General features: G+C 45.4%; 1 long non-coding RNA gene across 6 annotated transcripts in view; it reads left to right on the plus strand.

The window, feature by feature from the left end:
* LOC147352880 (uncharacterized) overlaps positions 1 to 26795 on the plus strand; it is a 65137-nt gene that overhangs the window by 9127 nt on the left and 29215 nt on the right. For 5 of the 6 annotated variants that reach the window (XR_015145213.1, XR_015145212.1, XR_015145211.1 and 2 more), the window contains exon 3: positions 12057 to 12476. The exons of the other annotated variant lie outside the window; for it this stretch is intronic. This is a non-coding gene — a long non-coding RNA (uncharacterized LOC147352880). Of the gene's footprint in view, positions 1 to 12056; positions 12477 to 26795 lie in introns of those variants that run through there. 6 annotated transcript variants of the gene reach the window in all.

Here is a 26795-nt window from a genome sequence, read left to right on the forward strand (position 1 = left end):
CGGTATGGCACCCAGGACACTCAGACACATTCCCGCAGCCTGTTTCCTCATGAGCAGTCCTGGTATCATCTAGGAATATGTTTATAATGCACAAAAAGTGCTGGGAAACCTCCTGCCCTGACTCTGGAACTTAGGTCCTCTGGGCAAGCCTGAAGGTCTCACATCTTAGAATCTAGACAGTTAATGATCATAGAGGCCTGAAAATTCACTCTCTGTTGAAGCCTTTCCTTCCTAAAGAAACATGGCTTTCCCACCATTCTGTGTGTTAAGAGTCACTCACTGCTTCAAAATGCTTGCTTGGAGTCATTTTGCCATAGTAATTTCCCCTGACAGTGTAACCATATGGAAGGCCCCCACACTCACAGGGAAAGGCAAACCAACATCCAAATGCCAGTTTCATCACATTCTCTCTGAAGGAGAGAGCCAGTGAGCCTAGGTCAGTCTGGAAATTTCTAGAATACTGCGGAATTCCATCCAGAGTGTAAACCTGGATATCAGACTTTGATGGCAAAATTAACATTTTTCTCTAGGTAGGCCCTAAAGCAGTGGGGCCTAGCAACTGCTTGAAAATCCATACAATTGCTCTTTTTTTTTTTTTTTTTTTTAACTTCTAACAGTGATCACTTTTGACCCACCTTTGGGATTTCAGAAGCAGGAAGGCGGCTCGCAAGTCCTACTGATGGCCTATTTCCTATGAAATGTCAGGTAACAACATATGGCACCCAGCAGGCTCAGCACATTCCTGCAGCCTGTCTCCTCATGGGCAGTTCTGGGATAATGTAGGAATGTGGTCAAAAGCCTGGGTTAGTGAAGGGAAACACACTGCCCTGACTCTGCAAATTAGTTCCTCAGGGCAAGGCTGGAGGTCTCATATCTTAGAATCTAGACAATTCTTGATAGATAAAGGACTGAAAATTCACTCTCTGCTGATGCCTTTCTTTCCTTGAAGGAACATTGTTTTCCCAGCATTCTACTTCCTGAGTGTCATACACTGCTTGAAAACACTTGCTTGCAGGTTATTTATCACTAAGAATTTCCCCTGAAGATGTGACTGGAGGGAAGGCCCCACAAACACAGTAAAAGGGAAATCACATCCAAATGTCTGTTCCATCACGTTTGCACTGTAGGTGAGATATAGTGAGCCTAAGCCCATCTGGAAAATTCTTCAATACTGCAGGGACACATCCTGAATGTAAATCTTGATAGCGGAAGATTGGTGGCAAAATTTGCATTATTCTCTCCATTGGACTTAAAATGGTGCAGTCTAACAACTGCTTGAAAGTTCATTTAATACCTGTTTTCTTACTTCTGACAATGATAGCTTTGCTCCACCCTTTTGGATTTCTGAAGCCACAGGCGGTTCATAACTCCTAGTCCCTGGCCCATTTCCAGTGGAATGTCAGCTCATTTGGTAAGGACAGAACAACACACAGCACACAGATTCTTCCATAGCCTGTTTCATCATGGGCATTCCCGTGTGATCTTGGAATGTGTTTACAAAGCTCAGAATTTGCAGGGAAACACTGCCCAGACTCTGGAAGATGGGTTCTCTGGACAAGTCTGGAGATCTCACATCTTAGAATATAGATAGATCCTGATAGAGGTCTGAAAACACACTCTCTGTTGATGCCTTTCCTTCCTCGAAGGAACATAGCTTTCCCAGCATTCTGTGTGCTGAGAGTCACATACTGCTGGAAAAGGCTTGACTGGAAGTCATTTTTCAGTAGTAATTTCCCCTGACGGTTTGACCATAAGGAAGTCCACCACACTCATGGGAAAAGGCAAAACATTATCCATATGTCTGTTCCATCACGTTTCTCTGTAGGAGAGATCCAGTGAGCCTACATCTGTCTTGAAAATTCTTCAGTACTGCGGGGACACATCCTAAGTGTGAACTTGGATAATGGACCTTGGTGGGAAAATTCTCATTTTCCTCTAGGTTGGCCCTAAAATGTTGGGAACGCTATGACCCTTCAAGGAAGGAAAGGCATCAACAGAGAGTGTGTTTTCAGGCCTCTATCTATTAGGAACTGTCTAGATTGTAAGACGTGAGACCTCCAGTCTTGCCCAGATGACCTAACATCCTGAGTCAAGGCATGTATTTCCATGCAATCTCTGAGCCTTGTAAACACATTCCTAGGTCATACCAGGACTGCCAATGAGGGAAAAGGCTATGGGGAGTGTGTCTGAGAGAGCTGGGTGCCATGTGGTGCTAATACATTATGTGACATTTCACGGGAAATGGACCACCAGATAGGAGTGGCGAGCGGACTGCTTGCTTCAGGAATTACATGGGGTGGACCAAATCTGTCGCTGTCAGAAATAAGAAAACAGATATTGGATGGATTTTCAGGCAGTTGCTATGCCAAACCGTTTTATTGCCAACTGAGAGAAGAGGGTGAATTTTGGTTCACACTCAGGATGTGTCCCCACAGGATCAAAAATTTTCCAGATAGACCTGGGTTCACTGGACCTCTCTAATGGATAAAGCATAATGGAACAGGCATTTGGATGCTTGCTTTCCTTTTTTGTGACTGGGGGGCCTTCCCTACCGTCACACTCTCAGGGGAAATTGTGACTGAAAAATGAACTCCAAGCAAACGTTTTCAAGCATTGTGTGTTCCTTTGATGAAGGAAAGTCATCAACAGAGAATGTGTTTTTTTATAGCAGGAACTGTTCAGCTTCTAAGAACGTGAGAGCTCAGGCCTGCTCAGAGGACCTAACTTCCAGAGTCAGGGCAGTGTGTCTTGCTGCACTTTCTGAGACTTCTAAATACATTCTTAGGTCATACCATGTCGGCCCTTAAGAAAGGATGCTGAGGGAGTGTGTCAGAGAGTGCTAAGTGAAATGCGGTGGTCACATAGACGAGGTGTCATTCCACTGGAAAGGAGCCTGTGGCTAGGAGTTGCGAGACATCCACGTGCTTCAGAAATCCCACAGGGTGAACCAAACATAGCATTGTCAGAAGTAAAAAAACAGCACTCAGATGGAATTTCAAGCAGTTTCTCAGCTGCACTGTTTTAGGGCCAATGCATATTTTAACACCAAAGTCTGGTATCCAGGTTCAAACATAGGATGTTTCCCCACAGTATCCACGAATTTTCTATACAGACTTATGTTGAATGGATATCTCCTACTGAGAAAACGTGATAGAACAGACCTTTGGAAGTACTTTTGAATTTACCTGTGAGTGTGGCGGCCTTCCCTATGGTAATACCTTCAGGGGAAATTGCTACTGAAAAATGACTTCCAACAAGCATTTTCAAGCAGTGTGTGACTCTGAGCACACAGAAAGCTGGGAAAATTATATTCCATCCAGGAAGGTAAGGCATCAACAGAGAGTGTGTTATCAGCCTTGTATGTATCACAAACTGTATAGACTCAAAGATGTGAAACCTCCAAGTTTGCCCTGAGGACCCAACTTCCAGAATCAGGGCATTGTCTTTTCCTGTACTTTCTGAGCATTATAAACACATTCCTAGGTCATACCAGAAGTGCCTTTGAAAAAACAGGCTGCGGGAGGGTTTCTGAGATTGCTGGGTGCCATGCTGCACTTACCAAGATGATGTGGCATTCCACTGTAAATGGGTCAGCTGTTAGGAGTTGCCAGCTGCCTGCTTGCTTCAGAAATCCCAAAGGGTGTACCAAGCTATCACTGTCAGAAGTAAGAAACCAGCAACTAAATGCATTTCCAGGTAGTTATTATGCAGTACTATTTTTTGGCCAAGTGAGAAAGAAATGTGAATTTTGCCACTAAGGTCCACTGTTCATGTTCACACCCAGGAGGTGTTCACTCAGGATCCAAGAATTTTCCAGACAGACCTATGCACACTGAATCTCCACTACAGAGAAACTGTGATGGAACAGACATTTGGATGTTGCTTTGCCTTTCCCCATGAGTTTGGTGGCCTTCCCTATGGTCACACCATCAGGAGACATTACTAATGAAAAATGACTTCCAACAAGCATTTTCAAGCAGTATGTGACTCTAAGGACACAGAATGCTGGGAAACCTATGTTCCATCAAGGAAGGGAAGGTATTTATAGACAGTGTGTTTTCAAGGCTCTATCAGGAACTGTCTAGCTTCAAACATGTGAATCCTCCAGAATTGCCCAGAGGACCTCACTTCCAGAGTCAGGGCAATGTGTTTCCCTGCACTTTTTAAGCTTTGTAAACACATTCCTTGGTCATACCAGGACTGCCCACGAGGAAACAGGCTATCTATATCAGGAACTGTCTAGATACTAAGATGTGAGACCTCTAGGTTGGTACAGAGCACCTAAATTCCAGAGCCAGGGCAGTGGAATTTTTGAGCATTTTCCGACCTTTGTAAACACATTTCTGAGTAATACCAGGACTGCTTATGAGAAAACAGGCTTCAGGTGTCTGTCTGAGAGTGCTGAGTACCATACTGTGCTTACCTTGGTGAGGTAACTGAGAGAGTTATTTCCTAGGCAGGTTGAAAAGAAGTCTAGGGGTCCCCAAGGAGAGGGGGGTCTGGAGTTCTAAAGGAGGAAGAAAGGACAAACTTTTTTGTCCCTCTACATTCCTTAAAATTATATAAAAATAATGTATCCTGCTTAAGGACAGTCTCTGGAAAAAATCTGCTGGCTAATCCTGTTATCTTAAGGTGTAAATTATGGGAATAGGTCTAGTGAGGTCTTCGTAACCTCCATACAATCTTTTGATTCACTGTAATAACTAATTAGAGAGTATATTACTCCATGGCTAACACTAGCAAGGGGGTACTCTTTCTGCCTCCTTCTGATGCCTATGTCAGAAGCTTTATCTATCTCCTTTATACTTTAAAAAAACTTTGTTACACAAAAGCTCTAAGTGATCAAGCCTCATCTCTGGCCCTGGATTGAATTCTTCTCCTCCAGAGGCCAAGAATCCCAGTGTCTTTGCATGGTTCAGCAATGATCTTTCATCTTGGGGGCCTGTCCAGGATTCTTCAGGACAAGATAAGGATGCTTGGAGCTCTAGTTCTTTCTTCTCCTAGCGAACACATTTTCTGCTGTACTTTACTAACTCTACGGTGTGCTTGTGTGAATGAATGAAATGCCCTGTGCGAAGCAAATGAGGAGCCCTGCTCTGTGGTTCCATGGCAACCTCATACAGCTTATTGCAGAAAACTGTCCGGGGGTTTATACCAACTTAACAATGCCAAGAGGCACCCAATGTCTCCTTTGGAGACCGACCAGAAATGGGCAAAGTGTGTGGACCAAACTCTCCTTTCTCGGTCAAAGTTTTTGGTCTCTTTGACCATTTAATAACCTCTAGGAAATTAGAAGTACTAACCTAATCTGTCAGATCATAGACTTTTAAGGGACTAGTGATCTATGCTGTTACTGTGTACTATGACTTAGGTCCCAAACATGGACTGGTAGTCAGGAAGCACCTAGCCTCATTAGGCATGGAAAGTTTGGAAGCTAGATGGAGCTCTAGCTCCAAAAGCATCTCGGAGGTAGAAGGTTACTCAGGTTGGAACTACAATAGATTTTTTACACTGGCTCTTAGTGGGCCAGAGAAGACTCTTATACTGGTGTGGTGACACTTGGAAGGAACATCTCAGTTTTATGTTCGTATCAGTCTTATTATGGTCAGGAATATACTCAGGGTCATGCACAGGCACTCAGGTGATGAACATTTCCCCCAGTGGTTTAGCCTGGGAGGCATTCTGGAAGGTTACTCTGATTGCACCCCAGGTGGCATCAGAGGCAAGCAAGGTTTTAATGGTGAGGAGCTGGACGTCAGTTTGGGATGCCATCAGGTCTACCCCTAGTGCATCTCCAACCTGTCTCAGTGGTATAACCAGGAGGGACGAGTATGTTGCCTGCGTCGGTAAGGGACAGACTAAGTTCGACCAGGAAAACAAAGCTTTGGTGTTCAGTCTGTCTACACTCCCATCTAGAGCAGGGAGGAACGCCTCCGGTAGGAAGAGGGTGCTGGTCGCTTTTTTTCTCTCTTACAGATGGTAGCTAACAATTCCAGTGTCACTCCTTTGAACTGTATCCTGAAAAACTGGGATAGACTTGATCCCCAGGGCTTAAAGAAGGCACACTTCATCTTCCTATGTGATACTGCAGGGCCGCAGTATCCACTGGAGGATGGCGAACGGTGGCCAGTGGAGTGTCTCTTAAGTACAATACTGTTTTACAATTAGACTGGTACTGTAGAAAACAAGGAAAATTGGTAGAAGTAGCTTATGTGTTGCCCTTTTTCTCTCTGTGAAATATGCCAGGCTTATCTCCTAAGGGTATAGATTTGGGTGTGACACCTTCAGTTCCCTCCTGTCCTCCTACTTTGCTAGATGAGATGGAGGACAGGAGACAAAGAGATAAAGAAAAGCAGGTTGCTCCAATCTATCCCTGGGATCATATGCACACAGCAGCCAGAGAGACTGAGGAACAGCCACACAAGCTGTTGCCTCTTCATGAAGCACCCACCAGGAGAAATAATCAGTCTATGAGAGTTAATAAGCCTTTTTCTTATCAAGAAATACAAAAAATCAAGGAGTATCTGGGAGACTATTTAGAAGACCCAGAAAAAATATATTAGAGCTCTTAAAGGTGTTATTCTGCTTTATGACGTTACTTGGAAGGATGTGATGTATATCTTGGGACAAACACTGACTCCCAACCCAAAGACTTGAGTTTTCGGAAAAGCGGTTTCTTGTGGAGATGAATGGTATGGTAATGAATCAGTAGAGAAGAGGGAGGACGAGATAACCACCCTCCCCACTGGAAATCAGGCGGTCCCAACTACAGAACCAGACTGGGACTACAACACAGCTAAAGGAAGATGGGGTCAAAGTCACTTTGTCAGATGTATTCTTGAAGGACTCAGGCAGGCGTGTGCTAAGCCTTTAAACTATGGCAAATTGGCAGACATAGAACAGGAGGAGAAGGAAAGCACCTGGTAAATTCCTAGATAGATTGAGAGAAGCCCTTCACAGAGTCAATGAGATTGATTCCAAAAGTGAAGAGGGAAAAGTGATCTTAAAGGATAGATTTCTCACTCAGTCAGCTCCAGATATCCGCTGTAAGCTATTAAAACGGGTGTATGGACCAAATCAGTCTTTAGATACTCTGTTACAACTGGCTCAGACAGTCTATTATGGTAGGGAATATGAGGAAAATAAAGAAAGGCAGAAAAAGACAAAGGAACTGGCAGAAGCCTTTTCAATGGCTATGAGAAGCGTTCTTAAACAGCCTGAGAAAAATGCCCAGAGGGACCCAAGTAAAAAGGGATGGGGATTGCTATTACTGTGGAAAGGAGGGGCACCTCAAGCAGGATTGCCCTCAGGCATCTAAGCCATCCCCGGTTCCATGTCTGGTCTGCAAAGGACCACACTGGAAGAGAGACTGCCCCCAGAGGCAAAGGTTTCAGGGGTCGGACTCTCAAGACAATCAGGACCGAGGTTGCCCTGGGGTCCCCACACAAGCTTCCATCCTAATTACACCTGAGGTCCCTGAGTATTAACAACTGTTGGGGGGAAGGGTGGGTAATCCGTAGATTTCCTTTTAAGATACTGGGGCAACTTACTCCGTGCTTACTGAAGCCCCTGGCCCAGTTTCTTTCTGATCGGCTTCCATAATGGGACTTTATGGATGAGCAAAACGTATTACTTCAGTGTTTCTGTCAGTTGTGACTGGGATTAGGTGCTATTTTCACACAAGTTTCTGATTGTGCCAGAGTCTCCCTCACCCCTTTTGAGGAGGGATATACTGAGCAAGGTCCATGCCTCTGTTTTCATGAATATGGAGCCTTCCCTTTGTCTCCCTTTAACTGAACAACATGTAAATCCTAGAGTATGGGCTGATGGAAAATCTGTGGGTCAAACACAAAATGCTATTCCTGTAGCTGTCAAGCTCAAAGACCCACACTTATTTCCACATAAGAAGCAGTATCCACTGAAACCTGAGATTAAGGAAGGGTTAAAACACATCTGGTACCTAATTAAACTTAAAAGCTTCTGTACAACAAAGGAAACTATTAGCAAGGTGAAAAGGCAGCCTTCAGAATGGGAGAAAATAATAGCAAATGAAGCAATGGACAAACAACTAATCTCAAAAATATACAAGCAACTCCTACAGCTCAACTCCAGAAAAATAAATGACCCAATCAAAAAATGGACCAAAGAACTAAATAGACATTTCTCCAAAGAAGACATACGGATGGCTAACAAACACATGAAAAGATGCTCAACATCACTCATTATCAGAGAAATGCAAATCAAAACCGCTAAGAGGTACCATTTCACACCAGTCAGAATGGCTGCGATCCAAAAGTCTACAAGCAATAAATGCTGGAGAGGGTGTGGAGAAAAGGGAACTCTCTTACACTGTTGGTGGGAATGCAAACTAGTACAGCCACTATGGAGAACAGTGTGGAGATTCCTTAAAAAACTGGAAATAGAACTGCCTTATGATCCAGCAATCCCACTGCTGGGCATACACACTGAGGAAACCAGAAGGGAAAGAGACACGTGTACCCCAATGTTCATCGCAGCACGGTTTATAATAGCCAGGACATGGAAGCAACCTAGATGCCCATCAGCAGATGAATGGATAAGAAAGCCGTGGTACATATACACAATGGAGTATTACTCAGCCATTAAAAAGAATACATTTGAATCAGTTCTAATGAGATGGATGAAACTGGAACCTATTACACAGAGTGAAGTAAGCCAGAAAGAAAAACACCAATACAGTATACTAATGCATATATATGGAATTTAGAAAGATGGTAACAATAACCCTGTGTACGAGACAGCAAAAGAGACACTGATGTATAGATCAGTCTTATGGACTCTGTGGGAGAGGGAGAGGGTGGGGAGATTTGGGAGAATGGCATTGAAACATGTATAATATCATGTATGAAACGAGTCGCCAGTCCAGATTCGATGCACGATACTGGATGCTTGGGGCTGGTGCACTGGGACGACCCAGAGGGAGGGTATGGGGAGGGAGGAGGGAGGAGGGTTCAGGATGGGGAACACAGGTATACCTGTGGCGGATTCAGGATTCATTTCGATATTTGGCAAAACTAATACAATATTGTAAAGTTGAAAAATAAAATAAAATAAAAAAAAAAAACACATCATTGAAAATTTAAAGGAGCTGGACTATTAATTCCCTGTAACAGTCCATGCAACACTCCTATTTGGGGTATAAAAAAATCAAATGATAAATGGAGACTAGTTCAAGATTTACAAATAATAAATGAGGCTGTAGTTCCTTTACACCCAGTGGTGCCTAATCCTTATATTCTATTGTCTGAAATTTCGGAATGAGCCAAATATTTCTCAGTAACTGATGAAAAGATGCCTTCTATTCAGTGACTTTGGTGGAGAAAAGTCAATTTCTATTTACCTTTGAGGACCCTATGCAGCCAGCTTCTCAGTTAACCTGGACAGTTTTGCCCCAGGGATTTCGTGACAGTCCTCACTTATTTGGACAAACTTTGTCATGGGATCTACAAAACTTTAATAGCTCCAAAGCAGTGGTGTTACAATATGGAAATGATATTTTGCTTTGTGATGAGACAGAGGAAGCTTGTTCATGAGCCTTAGAAGACTTAAACTTTCTGACAGACTGCAGTTACAAGACATCAAGAGAAAAGGCTCAGCTTCATCAACAATCAGTTAGATATCTGGGCCTAATTGTATCAGAAGGAACCAGGGCCATAGGCCCTGAGAGAAATAAACCTATACTAAATCATCCCCTGCCTATGACTTTAAGACAATTGAGAGGATTTGGGGGAATTACAGGTTACTGTCACATTTGGATTCCGGGTTATAGGAAACTTGCCCAGCCTTTATATAAACTTATAGCTGAAACTCAGCAGGCCCAAACTGACAAACTGGTTTGGTCTCCAGATACTGAAAAGGCTTTTAAGGTTCTTCAGATTGCTCTCCTGTAAGCTCCTGCTCTGAGCTTGCCCACAGGGTCAGAATTTAATTTGTTTGTCACTGAAAGAAAAGGTGTGGCCTTGGGAGTTTTGACACAACCCCAAGGTGAGGACCAACAACCTATTGCTTATCTAAGCACAGAATTAGATGTAATTTCACGTGGGTGGCCCCACTGCCTAAGAGTAATTGGGGTGGCAGCTTTATTAGCACCTGAAGCTTTAAAAATAATTAATGGACGAAACCTTAGTGTACTGACTTCTCATGATGTGAGTGGAATCTTAAATTCTAAGGTTAATATTTGGATAACAGACAGTAGGCTTCTTAAATATCAGTCATTGTTGTTAGAAGGACCAGTAACTAAGCTTAAAGTTTGTGGAAATGTAAAGCCTGCTGCTTTCCTTCCTGAGAAGGAAAATGAAACACCTGATCACGATTGTCCTCACTTCCTAACTTTAAACTATGCAGCTCAGGAGGATCTAATGGATACCCCATTAGATAATTCTGACATCAAAATATTTACTGATGGCAGTTCTTTTGTTCGGGATGGAAAGCGTAAAGAAGGTTACACCGTGGTGGCTGCTGAACAGGTTTTAGAAGCAAAATCTCTCCCCCAGGGAACCAGTGCTCAGTTAGCAGAGCTTGTGGCTCTGAGCCGAGCTCTAGAGTTAAGCAAAGGCAGCGGGTAAATATCTACACTGATTCTAAGTATGCTTATTTGACTTTACATACCCATACTGCAATATGGGAAAAAAGACAGTTTAAAACAGCAACAGGAAAACCTATTAAACATTTCAGAGAGATTAGGAGACTTTTAACTGCTATATATTGTCCTAAAGAAGTAGCTGTTATGCATTGCAAAGGACACAACAGAGATGGGAGTAAAGTAGCCAAAGGTAATCAGCTGGCTGACTGTCAAGCTAGAAAAGTGGCACTTTATGAAACCCCTTCACTACAGACGACTTTGATCTGGACAGGTCCTGTGGAACAGGAAAAACCACAAGGTACTGAGGAAGAATTAGAAAGATATGAGAAAAGAGGAGCAAAGGTTACTGATAAAAGATGGTTACAGTCTGGATGGACAATTAATAATTCCTGGAAATGCTCAATGGAAAATTCTTAAGGGTTTACACCAGAGTTTTCATTTGGGTGCAGAAAGTACTTACAGATGGTTTCTCGTTTGTTTGAAGGTAAAAATGTAATGAAAACCATAAAGAACATTATCAAAAGTTATGAATTTTGTGATAAAAATAACCCAAAGACTGAAAAGCTAGCAAAATCTGGATTACAACAAAGTGGAAAGTATCCTGGAGAGGACTGGGAAATTGATTCTACTCATATGCCAAAAGCTAATGGATATTCTTGCTTACAAGTTTGGGTGGATACTTTTACTGGATGGATTGAGGCTTTTCCCTGTTGTAGTGAGCAGGCTAAAGAGGTTATAAAGATTTTAATCCATGAAATTATTCTCAGGTTTGGGCTGCCACGGAGACTTCAGAGTGACAATGGCTCCGTCTTTAAAGCTGCTGTAACTCAGAAGGTGTCTAAAGCTCTAGGAATAGAATATTACTTACACTGTTCCTGGAGACCCCTATCCTCAGGAAAGGTTGAAAAAGCTAATGACATTATCAAAAGACATCAGCACAAATTAACTCAAGAAATGCAGGACAATTGGATTAAAGTCCTACCCATAGCTTTAATGAGAGCTCGAATTGCCCCCCCAAAAAAGGAGGGACTGTCCCCCTTTGAATGTATTTATGGAAGGCCTTTCTTATGCATGGACATTGTTATAGACCCTGAAGCCTTGGAATTAACTAGTTATGTGACTCAGCTCTCAGCTTTTCAACAGGCATTAACAAAACTCCGGGAGATGACTCCTGACCCAGCCTCTGAGTCAAGCAAGCCTCTATTTGAGCCAGGAACCAAGGTCCTCATAAAAACATTGGGGTCTGGGGGCCCATCCCTTGAGCCCCTCTGGGAAGGCCCTTACAAGGTTATTCTTTCTTCTCCCACAGCTGTCAAAGTGCCAGGAATTGATTCATGGGTACATCACACTCAAGCTAAGACGTGGCACCCTGACCAGAACTAAGTGACTTCATTTTATGTCTTTACTTTCTATGCTCTGACTTTGTACTTTTCAGATGGGCCTGATAATCTATGTGAGCCTACTTCTGCTGACTCAAAAAATTCCAAGTCTGCCATTTGATCCTCAAGACAATGCCTTCCTGTCCTGGGCTCACTCCTATGCAGCATTTCACAATCTGCCTAACTGCTGGGTCTGTGGAGCGCTCCCCTCTTCACCAGTGGAAGGCTTCCCATGGTGGACATCTCCACTTCAAGGAAAAGACTTTCTGCAAGTCTCCGAATACCTTCCACAACAATCATATGCAATGTCGCTTCTTAAGCTGATGACATCTAACAACCTTAAGATGGACTGATGTAACTATGGACATAATGTGACTTTTAATTTTGATTTTAACTTGGTTTAATGACTATTTTGCCTTGTGTCTGTAACTGTATAATGGGGTTTTCTAACCACCTAAAAGCTTTTAAGTTACAAATGGTTGTCTGAGCTCCTATGAGTGCCATAGCCTCCTCCAACTATTACTTGGAGCCCCTGGATCAGAGACCCTCAATATGAGTGTTAGGAGAATATGTTGCCTTAACAATTTAGGAACCACACCCCTAAACAGCAGGAAGTAGTTATGGGATGAAAATGATGCCCTTTTCCCTTGGCAACATAATTCTCCTAAAAGAAAAGGGGGGAATGAGAGAGTAATTTCCTAGGCAGGTTGAAAAGAAGTCTAGGGGTCCCTAAGGAGAGATAGGTCTGGAATTCTCAAGGAGGAAGAAAGGACAAACTTTTTTGTCCCTCTACATTCCTTAGGATTATATAACAATAATGTATCGTGCTTGAGAACAGTCTCTGGAAAAAAACCTGCTCGCTAATCCTGTTATCTTAAAATGTAAATTATGAGAGTAGGTCTAGTGAGGTCTTTACAACATCCAGATATTCTTTTGATTCACTGTAATAACTAATTAGAGAGTATATAACTCCATGGCTAACACTAGCAAGGGGGTACTCTTTCTGCCCCCTTCTGATGCCTATGTCAGAAGCTTTCTCTATCTCCTTTATACTTAAATAAAACTTTATTACACAAAAGCTCTGAGGGATCAAGCCTCATCTCTCGCCCCAGATTGAATTCTTCTCCTCCAGAGGCCAAGAATCCCGGTGTCTTTGCATGGTTCAGCGACAACCTTTCATAACTTTCCATGGCATATCGGCCAGCGGCTAGGAGTTGCGAGCCACCAGCTTTCAGAAATCCCGAATGGTGTTCCAAAGATAACACTGTCAGAAGTAATAAAAAAGTAATTGGATGGATTTTCAAGAAATTACTAGCCGCACCTCTTTAGGCACCCAGAGAGAAAAATACGTGTTGTGCACCCTAGGTCTGGTATTCACGTTCACACACCGGGTGTGTCCCCTCGTGATTCGAGAAATTTCCAGACAGACCTGTGTTCACTACAGTTCTCCTACAGAGAAAACTGGTTGGAACAGCCTTTTGGAGGTTGCTTTGCCTTTCCCTGTGAGTGTGGGACTCCTACCTATGGCCACAGCCTCAAAAGGATATTGCCACTGAAAATAGACTTCCAAGCAAGCGCCATTCAAGCAGAGTGTGACTCTCTGGTCACAGAACGTGAAGAAAGCTATCTTCCTTCGAGGAAGGAAAGGCATCTGCAGAGTGTTTTCAAACCTCTACCTTGCAGGAAAATTTTCAGCTTCTAAAACGTGAGACCAGCAGATCTGTTCAGAGGACCTAAATTCCTGAGTCAGGGCCGTGTGTCTCCCTATAATTTCCAAGTCTGGCAAACACATTCCTAGGCCATCATGGTACTAATTGTGAGAAAGCTGGCAGCAGGAGTGTGTCTGAAAGGGCTGGGTGCCTTACTGTGGTTAACTGTGCGAGGTGACATTCCAGTGTAAATAGGCTCAAAGCTACAAGGTATGAGCCACCCGCTTGCTTCAGAAATCCCAAAGGGTGGAGCAAAGCTAGCTCTGTCAGAGGTAAGAAAATAGCAGTAGGACAGATTTTCAAGCTGTTGCTAGGCTGAACCACTTTAGGGCCCCCTAAGATAAAAATGAGAATTGTGCCCCCTAGGTCAGGTATCCAGGTTCAAACACAGGGTGTATCCCGGGAGGATCCAAGAATTTTCCACAGAACTAGGCTCACTGGACCTCTCCTACTGGGAAAATGGGATGGAACAGACATTTGGAAGTTGGTTTGCCTATCACTGTGAGTGTGGGACCCCTCCCAATGGTCACAAACTCAAGGAGGAAGTGTTCCTGAAAGATGACCTCCAAGCAAGCGCTTTTCAAGCAATGTGTGACTCTCAGTTCACAGAATTCAGAGAAAGATATCTTCCTTTGAGGAAGGAAAGGCATCAAAATAGAATGTATTCTCAACCCTCTATCTTGTAGGAACTGTTTAGCTTCCAAGACGGGAGGCTTCCAGTACTGCTCTGAGGAACTAAATTCCAGAGTCAAGGCCGTGTGTCTCCCTGCGCTTTCCGAGCCTTGCAAACCCATTCCTAGGTTATACCAGTACTGCTCATGAGTAAATAGGTTGCAAGAGTGTGTCTGAGAGGGCTAGATCCCTTACTGTACTCACCTTTACGAGGTGACATTCCACTGTAAAAAGGCCCATAGCTGGGAGTTGGGATTCACCCACTTGCTTCAGAAATCAAAAAGGATGGAGCAAATCTAGCTCTCTCAGAATCAAGAAAAGAGCAATTGGATGGATTTTCAAGCTGTTGCTAGGCCACACTGCTTTAGGGCCCACAGAGAGAAAAATGCGATTGTGCCCCCTCTTTCTGGTATCCCAGTTCACAAACAGGGTGTGTCCCAGAAGGATCCAAGAATTTTCCAGACAGACACGCTCACTAGAGCTCTCCTACAGAGAAAATAGGATGGAACAGACATTTAGATGTTGCTTTGCCTTTCCCAGTGAGTGTGGGACCCCTCTGTATGGCCACAGCCCCAAGTGGAAATTATCATTGAAAACTTATGTCTAAGTGAGCACTTTTCAAGCACTGTGTGACTCTCAGTTCACAGGATACTGGGAAACCTATATTTCTTCAAGGAAGGAAAGGCATCCACAGAGAGTGTGTTTTCAAACCTCTATCTTGCAGGAACTCTTTAGCTTCTAAGACGTGAACCCTCCAGGTCTACCCAGAGGACCTAAATTCGAGAGTCTGTGCCATGTGTCTTGGTGCATTTTCCCACCTTTCAAATACATATCTAGGTGATACCAGTACTGCCCATGAGGAAGCAGACTGCAGAAATGTGCCTCAGAGTGCTGGGTCCCTTACTGTGATCACCTCTGTGAGGTGACATTCCACTGTAAATAGGCCCAAAAATAGGAGTTTATAGCCTCCTGCGTACTTCAGAAACCCAAGGGTTGGAGCAAAGTTAGCTCTGTCAAAAGTAAGAAAATAGCAATTGGTTGGATTTTCAAGATGTGGATAGGTCGCACCACTTTAGGGCCACCCGAGAGAAATATGCAAATTTGAACCTGGCTGTCCAGGTTCACACAAAGGGTGTTTCCCCGCATGATTCAAGAATTTTCAAAACGGACTAGGCTCACTAGAGCTCTCCTGCAGAGGAAACACACATCCAGAGTCTTCAGTGTGAACCCTCCAAAATCTATACCTGGTGTCACAAATCCAGTCTTCAGGATGACCCTACCCTCAAGATCCTGTACCTGGGGTCACAAGTCCACTGTTTCCAGGTTGAGTCCACCTCCAAGAACTTGCACTTGTGGTCACATATTGAGAGTCTCCAGGGTGACCCCACCTCCCAGAAGCTGTCTGGTGTGAAATGTCCACAGTTTTAAGGAGGGACCCAATTCCCAGAACCTGTACCTAGGGTCATACTTCCATAGCTTAAGGGTTACCCCACCTCCCACACATTGAACCTGGTTTCCCATGTCCCTGTTAGCCAGGGTTACCTCCTTCATGACCCTGTAATGGGGGTCACATGTACACAGTCTGCTGTGTGTCATCACTTCCCAGACTCTTCACCTGGAATCACAAACACAGTTTCAAGGGTACTCCCTGGCAGACCCTGCACCTGGAGTCATTTATCCACAGTCTCCAGGGTGACTCATCCAAAACCCCGTACCAGGGCTCACATGACCACAGTCTCCAGGGTGACCCAAGCACCCAGATCCTGCACCCAGGGTCACATGTCCACAGGCTCCAGGGTGTACCTCTCACAGACCCTGCACCTGGGGTCACATATCTACAGTCTCCAGTGTGATCCCCATCCCCAGACCTGGTCTGGGTGAGAAACATCCATAGTGTCCAGGGTGAACCCACCTTCAAGACCCTATCCCTTGGGTCACAGGACTACATTCTACAGGGTGACAGTACCACCTGCACCATGCACCTTCGGTCACACATCCATAGTCAACAGGGTGAACTCACCTCCCAGAGCCTGTACATAGTGCCAAATGTGCACATTCTCCAGGGTTACCACCCTTCCAACATGCTGTACCTGGGTCAAAAGCCCAGTCTCAAGGGTGACCCCCTATCCAACCATCGGGGATACATGGCCAGAATCTCCAGGATGATCTCCCTCCAAGATGAAGCACCTGATGTCACATGTCCAGTCTCCAAGGTGACCCCATCCTCAGAATCTGCACCTGTGGTTACATTTCTCCAGTCTCCAGGATGACCCCCAATCTCAGTATTTATACACTGTCACCAGGGTAACCACCGTAGGCCCTTTATCTGACATAACATTTCCACAGACTCCTGAAGGACTCCCTTCCCAGACTCTGAATCTAGGATCCTACCTCCAGGGTCTAGAGGGTGATGCCCTTCCCTGTCCCTTCACCTGGTGTCAAACGTCCACAGTCTCCATGGTAACATCCACACCAGAGTCTGATATTGGGGACACAGATCCACAGTCACAAGGGTGACTCCCCTCCCCAGATCATGTACCTGGGTGGGGTTACATGTCCACAGTTTCCAGTGTAACCCTGCCCCCCGCACCCTGAACCTTGGGTCACATGTCCATAGTCTCTAGCATGACCCCATCTTCCAGACACTGTACCTGGCATCACATGTCCATAGTCTTTAGGGTGAACACCCTCCAAAACACTGTATATGGTGTCACATGGGCACATTCACGAAGGTGAAGGCAAATCCAGGACCCTGTACCTAGGGTCACAGGTACAGTGTCAGCATGACCAAACCTCGCAGAACCCACACCTGGGTAAATAGGTCACACTGTCTCTGGGGTCACCCCAACTGCCAGATCCTGGTAATGGGGTCAAACATCCACTGTTTCTAGGGTGACCCCACTTTCAAATTTGTGTACCTAGGGTCAAACGTCCACAGTCTCCTGGGTCGCAACCCCTCCCAGATCATGCACCTGGTCTCACACGTCCTCAGTCTCCAGGTTGACATCCCTCCCAGACAGTGTAGCTGGGGTTGCACATCCACAGTCTCCAGGGTGAACCCACCTCACTGAATAGTGTACCTCCGCTCACATGGCCTCAGTCTCCAGGGTGACCCCATTATCTCAGACACTGTACTTGGGGTCACATGTCAATGGTGTCCAGGATGACACCTCTCCCCAGACCCTGTACTTGGGGTCACATTGGCACAGTCTCCAGGGTGATGCTAAATTCCCAACCCTGTACCTGGGGTCACAAGTCACAGTCACCAGGCTTTCCCCACCCTCAAGAACCTTTACCTGGGGTCACATGTCCACAGTCTCCAGGTGACTCCCTCACAGACCCTTCACCTGGCACCCCATGTTCACAGTCTCCTATGTGATATCACTTCCTAGACTCTATACCTGTGGTCACAGATCCACAGTCTCCATGGTGATCCCCTTCCCAGACCCTGTAATTTGGATTACATGTCCTCAGTCTCCAGTGTGACACCACCACTCATACCCTGTAATTTGGTGACTTGTCCACAGTGTCCAGGATGACCCTCCCCTTACAGACCCTGTGCTTGTTTTCATACATCCACAATCTCCAGGATGCCTGCCCTCCCAAACCCTGCACCTGGAGTCACTTGTCGACAGTCTCCAATGCGAGCCCCATAGCACACACTCACCTGGTCTCACATATCCACATTCTTCAGGGTGACACCTCTTGCAAACTCTTTCAGTTCAGTTCACTTCAGTCGCTCAGTCGTGTCCAACTCTTTGCAACCCCATGAATTGCAACACTCCAGGCCTCCCTGTCCATCACTAACTCCCAGAGTTCACCCAAACTCAGGTCCATTGAGTCGGTGATGCCATCCAGCCATCTCATCCTCTGTCATCCCCTTCTCCTCCTGCCCCCAATCCCTCCTAGCATCAGAGTCTTTTCCAATGAGTCAACCCTTTGCATGAGATGGCCAAAGTACTGGAGTTTCAGCTTTAGCATCATTCCTTCCAAAGAACACCCAGGACTTATCTCCTTTAGAATGGACTGGTTGGATCTCCTTCCAGTCCAAGGGACTAGCAAGAGTCTTCTCCAACACCACAGTTCAAAAGCATCAATTCTTCAGCACTCAGTTTTCTTCACAGTAAAACACTCACATCCATACATGACTACTGGAAAAACCATAGCCTTGACTAGACGGATCTTTGTTGGCAAAGTAATGCCTCTGCTTTTTAATATGCTGTCTAGGTTGGTCATAAGTTTTCTTCAAAGGAGTAAGCAGCTTTTAATTTCATGGCTGCAATCACCATCTGCAGTGATTTTGGAGGCCCCAAAAATAAAGTCTGACGCTGTTTCCCCATCTATTTCCCATGAAGTGATGGGACCAGTTGCCATGATCTTCATTTTCTGCATGTTGAGCTTTAAGCCAACTTTTTCACTCTCCTCATTCACTTTCATCAAGAGACTTTTTAGTTCCTCTTCACTTTCTGCCATAAGGGTGGTGTCATCTGCATATCTAAGGTTATTGATATTTCTCCAGGCAATCTTGATTCCAGCTTGTCCTTCTTCCAGCCCAGTGTTTCTCATGATGTACTCTGCATAGAAGTTAAATAAGCAGGGTGACAATATACAGCCTTGACATACTCCTTTTCCTATTTGGAACCAGTCTGCTGTTCCATGTCCAGTTCTAACTGTTGCTTCCTGACCTGCATACAGATTTCTCAAGAGGCAGGTCAGGTGGTCTGGTATTCCCATCTCTTTCAGGATTTTCCACAGTTTCTTGTGATCCACACAGTCAAAGGCTTTGACATAGTCAATAAAACAGAAATAGATTTTTTTTTCTGAAACTCTATTGCTTTTTCAAGATCCAGCGGATGTTCGCAATTTGATCTCTGGTTCCTCTGCCTTTCCTAAAACCAGCTTGAACATCAGAAATTTCACAATTCACGTATTACTGAAGCCTGGCTTGGAGAATTTTGAGCATTATTTTACTAGCATGTGAGATGTGTGCAATTGTGCAGTAGCTTGAGCATTCTTAGGCATTGCCTTTCTTTGGGATTGGAATGAAAACTGAGATTTTCCAGTCCTGTGGCCACTGCTGAGTTTTTTCAAATTTTCTGGCATATTGAGTTCAGCACTTCACAGCATCATCTTTCAGGATTTGAAATAGCTCAACTGGAATTCCATCACCTCCACTAGCTTTGTTCATAGTGATGCTTTCTAAGGCCCACTTAGCTTCACATTCCAGGATGTCTGGCTCTAGGTGAGTGATCACACCATCAGGATTACCTGGGTCATGAAGATCTTTTTTGTACAGTTCTGTGTATTCTTGCCACCTCTTCTTAATATCTTCTGCTTCTGTTAGGTCCACACCATTTCTGTCCTTTATCGAGCCCATCTTTGCATGAAATGTTCCCTTGGTATCTCTAATTTTCTTGAATAGATCTCTAGTCTTTCCCATTCTGTTGTTTTCCTCTATTTCTTTGCATTGATCGCTAAGGAAGGCTTTCTTATCTCTTCTTGCTATTCTTTGGAACTCTGCATTCAGATGCCTATATCTTTCCTTTTCTCCTTTGCTTTTCACTTCTCTTCTTTTCACAGCTATTTGTAAGGCCTCCCCAGACAGCCATTTTGCTTTTTTTGCATTTATTTTCCATGGGGATGGCCTTGACTCCTGTCTCCTGTACAATATCACGAACCTCCATCTGTAGTTCATCTATCAGATCTAGTCCCTTAAATCTATTTCTCACTTCCACTGTATAATCATAAGGGATTTGATTTAGGTCACACCTGAATGATCTAGTGGTTTTCCCTACTTGCTTCAATTTAGGTCTGAATTTGGCCATAAGGAGTTCTGCTGGGGTCCAGCCCCGGTAGATCCAGGGAAACTCGAAGGAGAAACAGCGTCGGTTTCGATCAGGAAACAACTGCTAGATTAAATATTAACTAGAGGTTTATAGAGTGGTTAAGTGAGGATAGCTTAGCAGGGAAATTCAGTGGAGAAAAGAGGCTGAATAACTTGGGTTATGTGGAAAACCAATAAAACTTCAAGACAAGAAGTTTGTGTCACCTACATAGGCCTCAGGCGTCCTTCCATTCTCCCAAAGGAGAGGAGACACTGAGCCCTCCCCGGTCGGATCTTAGAAGCCCAGGCAAAATTAGTAGGCTTGATGGGCCACCACCCTCCAGATGGGAATTCAGCCGGAAAACAAGAGAAAGAACGACATGAGGAGACCAGTCGTTCGAGAAACTGATCCAACTCTTTATTTTCCAGGGTCTGTTTTTATACCCTGAGATGTTATACAAAAGTCACGCGGGATCAGCATTCCTGACTTTTATTAAAGTCAGGTGCTTCATACAAATGTGTACAAAGGTTTTAGAGGTGTTATATCATCTTCTGGCCAGGGGGCCTGCTAACAATTTATAACCCTCTCCTTGTGACAGCAGTCAGTCAGCCAGAACACTTATTGCTCCAGGGGTGATTATTCTTAAAACAGATGCCACCTTCCGAAGGTACCAGATAAAGTTGCATTCCTATAGGGTGAGGGTGCAGTGGGTTTTAATTAAGGAAAGAATTTGCTTAGCCTAGGGTCTAATGTGATCAATATCAAGGGTTAATACTTATTTCTTCTATATATTCATCAATGTGTATAAGGGCAGGGGATGTGGAGACTTAGCAGCAAACATCGGCTCAACAAATGAAAAACCCTTCACCAATACAATTTCTAATCAGCCCCCTATACTACACTAATAATTTCCTAACTTCTCAAAAGAATCTCTTTTTAGAAGGTTTAAAGCATCTCGTGCCTCTCACAGTTGGGAGGCTGTGAACAATCACATGTGGCCGGACAAACCTGTCAGGCAGGCTAGAGAACCTTCAGAGGAGTTTGTAGGTTGAAACACTCTTGTCACGCCCAGGAATTTTTATTAACTGGATCTCTAAGTTAACTCCTTCTCTGAAAGAAGTGGTGGGGGACAGACCCCCATAAAGTCAGAGGTGTAGGTGAGAGCACAAAGCAGTAAAGTAGGCAGACTCTGGTTTTGGGGGTAGATGCTCGAGAATTTCCAGGGGGACTCCTGAAGCTCAATCCCGCCTTTGCGTATGTCGAGCCTCCTTCCCCATGACCTTTGCCATGGGCGGAGTTCCTCACGCTGGTTCCCGGCAGAGTTCATGATCTGAGCCACAGACAGCTCCTGGTCTTGTTTTTGCTGACTGTATAGAGCTTCTCCATCTTTGGCTGCAAAGAATATAATCAATCTGACTTCGATGTTGACCATCTGGTGATGTCCATGTGTAGATTCTTCTCTTGTGTTGTTGAAAGACAGTGTTTGCTATGACCAGTGCGTTCTCTTGGCAAAACTGTATTAGCCTTTGCCCGGCTTCGTTTCGTATTCCAAGGCCAAATTTGCCTGTTACTCCAGGAGTTTCTTGACTTCCTACTTTTGCATTCCAGTCCCCTATAATGAAAAGGACATCTTTTTTGGGTGTTAGTTCTAAAAGGTCTTGTAGGTCTTCATAGAACCGTTCAACTTCAGCTTCTTCAGCATTACTGGGGGGATTGGGGGGCAGGGGGCGGCAACCCACCTGGACGTGTGCTCCCTTTGGGGCCAGTGCGCTTTCTCCAGCCCCAGCTTGGTGAAGATGCCCACGAGCACCATGACAGCCACCACCCCACAGATGAAGTAAACGATCAGGTCATGGGCTGATAACTTCAGGAACACAAGACCCGGCTATGAGTTGTCTAATACCAGCTATAGCCGTTTTAAAACGTTGCAAGAAAAAAAAAATGTGCAAGGCCTTCAGGAGGATATAAAACCTCTCCCTATTCCCGAGAAAGAGGGAGCACAGTTCTTGAGGCACTAGCCCACTGTTTCCCTTTCGTCTGGCAAAGGTTAAGGGACTCTCAAGAGTCTCCTTCCTTATTTCTGCATCCCCTCCCTTCCCTGATTAGCAACTGTTTGAATCTGCCCTTTGGAACTCAGGGAAGATCTCGGAGGCTGGATGAACCTTATTTCCTGCAAACAAGAAACTCAGGACATGAAAAGCATTCTTGTCTGGAAGCCCACAGAATCCTACTCAGCTTCAGTAGATAGCCTCCAAGATATTCCCCAACGAACTTTGAAGATTGATTCACGTCCTCCTACTCCACTTCCCTCACCTCCCACCATGGCACACACCCCCCCCCCAACCCCAGGCTCATAGGAGTGGTCAGGATTTGAGCCTGATATCCTGAAGTGACCAGATTTCTCAAACTTGAAAGTGGCATACTTTCTCCACCACTGCACTGTTCCTGAATCCGGATTCTCATGCTGCCTGGAAGGCTATTCTCTGTTTCTTAATTAGTGCTAATGGAACTCGGTGATTTCCTCCAGGCACAAGGACTTTCTGCATCTTTCTGCTTATTTAACCACGTATTCTAATTGATATCTTTCCCCCTCCCCACCCGCACCCCACCACCCAATTTATTTACTGATGAAAAATGTTCAAATGAGTCATGCTTGAATCAGGACTCTCTTTTGCTGGTTTACAGCAAGCTTCAAGGAAGCTCCTGGAAAATCTTCTTTGGGGCGGTGCTCTGTTTGGGGATAAACGTAGGACCTGTTCTTTATACGACATAAGGAATGAGTGAGGCTGACCCCAAACAGGGCTGGGACAGAGTCTCTGCATTGGCAGCTGGCAGCACTCAGTGGCAATGACCTGCTGCATGCCAGCATGTAGATGGGTGGGAGACTTCATGCGTGATAGCCCACGCAGCCCAGCACAGAAGAATGGCCAGCTTCTCTACCCAGGCAAGCCTTGAATGCTCTGTGTGATTTGAGTAAAGTTAGTTGACTGCTCAGAGCCTCTGGCTTCTCCACTGAAAAACTTATTTAATGACAACTAGGACAGGGACATACTGAAACCATAATCACAGAAAACTAGTCAATCTAATCACAAGGACCACAGCCTGGTATAACTCAATGAAACTAAGCCATGCCATGTGGGGCCACCCAAGATGGGAGGGTCATGGTGGAGAGGTCTGACAGAATGTGGTCCACTGGAGAAGGGAATGGCAAACCACTTCTGTATTATTTCCTTGAGAACCCCATGAACAGTATGAAAAGGCAAAATGATAGGATACTGAAAGAGGAACTCCCCAGGTTGGTAGGTGACCAATATGCTACTGGAGATCAGTGGAGAAATAACTCCAGAAAGAATGAAGGGATGGAGCCAAAGCAAAAACAATACCCAGTTGTGGATGTGACTGGTGATAGAAGCAAAGTCTGATGCTGTAAAGAGCAATATTGCATAGGAACCTGGAATGTTAGGTCCATGAATCAAGGCAAATTGGAAGTGGTCAAACAGGAGATGGCAAGAGTGAACATCGACATTCTAGGAATCAGCAAACTAAAATGGACTGGAATGGGTGAATTTAACTCAGATGACCATTATATCTACTACTGTGGGCAGGAATCCCTTAGAAGAAATGGAGTAGCCATCATGGTCAACAAAAGAGTCTGAAATGCAGTACTTGAATGCAATCTCAAAAACGACAGAATGATCTCCGTTTGTTTCCAAGGCAAACCGTTCAGTATCACAGTAATCCAAGTCTATGCCCCCACCAGTAATGCTGAAGAAGCTGAAGTTGAACGGTTCCATGAAGACCTACAAGACCTTTTAGAACTAACACCCAAAAAAGAAGCAAACTCTTTACCTGCCATTAAATGCCTGCAGTCTCCAGAGTGACCCCCTCCATCCCAGACACTGTTCCTGGGGTCACATATCCAGTGTCTCCTGGGTCACCCCAATCCAAGACCCTGTACCTTGGTTCAGATATCCAAGTATTTTGGGGGACCCCAATCAGACCTTGAACCTAAGGTCACATGTCCAGTATCCAGGTTGACTTGCCTCCCAAACGGTGCATGTGGAGTCACATGTCCACAGTCTCCAAAGTGACCCCATCCCCTAACCCTGCACCTTAGTCTCACAACCATAGTCCCCAGAATGACCTCACTCCAAACCTTGCACATAGGGTCACACCTCCACCATCTCCATGTTGACCTCCTCCTTGAATTTCTACCAGGTTTCACACATGCACCGTCTCCACAGTGACCACCACCAAATCCTGTACCTGTGGTCAAAGTCCACAGTCTGCAGGGTGAGACCCTTTTTGTACCCTAAACCTTGGGTCACCCAACCAGTCTCCAGGTTCATCCCTGCCAAACCTGAACCTGGGGTCATATGTCCATACTCTCCATGGTGACATCCCCCAGGCCCTCTGCTGCTGCTGCTGCTGCTGCTAAGTCATGTCAGTCATGTCTGACTCTGTGCGACCCCATAGACGGCAGCCCACCAGGCTCCTCCATCCCTGGGATTCTCCAGGCAAGAACACTGGAGTGGGTTGCCATTTCCTTCTCCAATGCATGAAAGTGAAAAGTGAAAAAGTGAAGTCGCTCAGTCATGTCTGACTCTTAGCGACCCCATGGACTGCAGCCTACCAGGCTCCTCCATTCATAGGATTTTCCAGGCAAGAGTACTAGAGTGGGTTGCCAGTGCCTTCTCCACCCAGACCCTGTACGTAGTGTCATATATCTACAGTTTCCTCAGTTATCCCACTTCCCATATCATGCATCTGGGATCACACATTCACAGTCTGCAGGGTGACCCTGATCCTACACCTGTACCTTGTGTCACAAGTTCCCAGCCACCAGGATGACCCCACCCTCAAGACCCCATACCTGGCATCACATTCCTGTCTTCAGGGTGACCCCACCTCCCAGAAACTGTACCTAGGGTGAAACGTCCCCTAGGTACTCAGGTTGGCCCCAACTCCCAGAACCTGTACCTGGGATCCCACTTCCATAATCTCAGGGTTACCACACCCCCCAGACATTTAACATAGTGTCCCATGATCTTGGATGCCAGGGTTACCCCCTCCAAGACCCTGTAATGGGGTCACATGTTCACAGTCTCTGGTGTGTCATCATTTCCCAGACCCTCCACCTGGAGTCACACAAACACAGGTTCCAAGGTGACTCCCTCACAGGCCCTGCACCTGGAGTCACATATCCAGTCTCACCTTGGGGGACCCCATTCAGACCCTGGACCTAGGGTCACATATCCAGTCTCCAGGATGATTTACCTCCCAAATAGTGCATCTGGGGTCACATGACCACAATCTCCAAAGTGAACTCATCCCCTAACCCTGCACCTAAGTCACACGGCAAAAAGTCTCCAGAGTAACCTCAACCCAGACCCTGAAACGAGGGTCACACGTCCACAGTCTTGGAGGATGACCCCCTCCATGAACTTCTACTAGGTTTCACACATCCACCATCTCCACAGTGACTACCACCAGATCCTGTACCTGTGTTCATAGATCCACAGTCTGCAGGGTGAGACCCTTTTCCTACCCTGAACTTTGGGTCACACAACCACAGTCTCCAGGGTCTGGACCCCAGGGTCTTTGACCCCACCCAAACCTGCTGGGGTCACATGTCCACACTCTGCATGGTGACATACCCAAGACACTGTACCTAGTGTCATATATCCACCATCTCCTGGGTTACCACACTTCCCATACCATACACCTGCAATCACATGTCCACAGTCTCAAGGGTGACCCCCTGTATAACCTGTACTTGGTGTCACAAGTCCACAGCCTCCAGGTGACCCCACCCTCAAGATCCTGTACCTGGGGTCACAAGCCCACTTTTTCAATGGTGAGTCTACCTCCCAGACCCTGCATTTGGGGTCACATCCCCAGTATCTAGGGTGACCCCACCTCCCAGAAACTGTACCTGGGGTGAAATGTCCACAGTTTTCAGGATGGCACCAACTCCCAGAACCTGTACCTGGGGTCACACTTCCATACTCTCAGGGTATCCCCACCTCCCAGACATAGAACCTTGTGTCCTATGACCCTGGTCACAAGTGTTACCCCCTCCAAGACCCTATAATAGGTCACATGTCCATAGCCTGTTTGTCGACACTTCTTAGACCCTCACCTGGAATCACATATTCACAGGCTCCAGGGTGACCCCCTCGGAAATCCTGTACCTGAGGTCACATATCTACAGTCTCCAGGGTGAACCCTATCCCCAGACACTGTCTGAGGGAAATCATCCAGTCTCCCAAGAGACCCCAAAGTCAAGACCTTATCCCTTGAGTTAGAAGTCTACATTCTCCAGGGTGACATTATCTCCCATACCCTGCACCTTGGGTCACATATCCACAGTCTCCAAGGTGACCTCACCTCCCAGATCCTTTACCTGGGGTCACATGTGCATGTTATCCAGGCTTTCTGCCACTCCGAGACCCTGTACCTGGGTCAAAAGCCCACAGTCTCAAGGGTGACCCCATGTCTGACCACATTCCTGGGGTACATGGCCAGAATCTCCAGGATGATCTCCCTCCAAGATGAAGCACATGAGATCACATGTCCATAGTTTTCA

The sequence above is a fragment of the Bos grunniens genome, chromosome 18 (assembly GCF_055505025.1).
Source record: "Bos grunniens cultivar Pamir isolate PY7600 chromosome 18, Bosgru_T2T1.0, whole genome shotgun sequence".
NCBI lineage: Eukaryota > Metazoa > Chordata > Mammalia > Artiodactyla > Bovidae > Bos > Bos grunniens.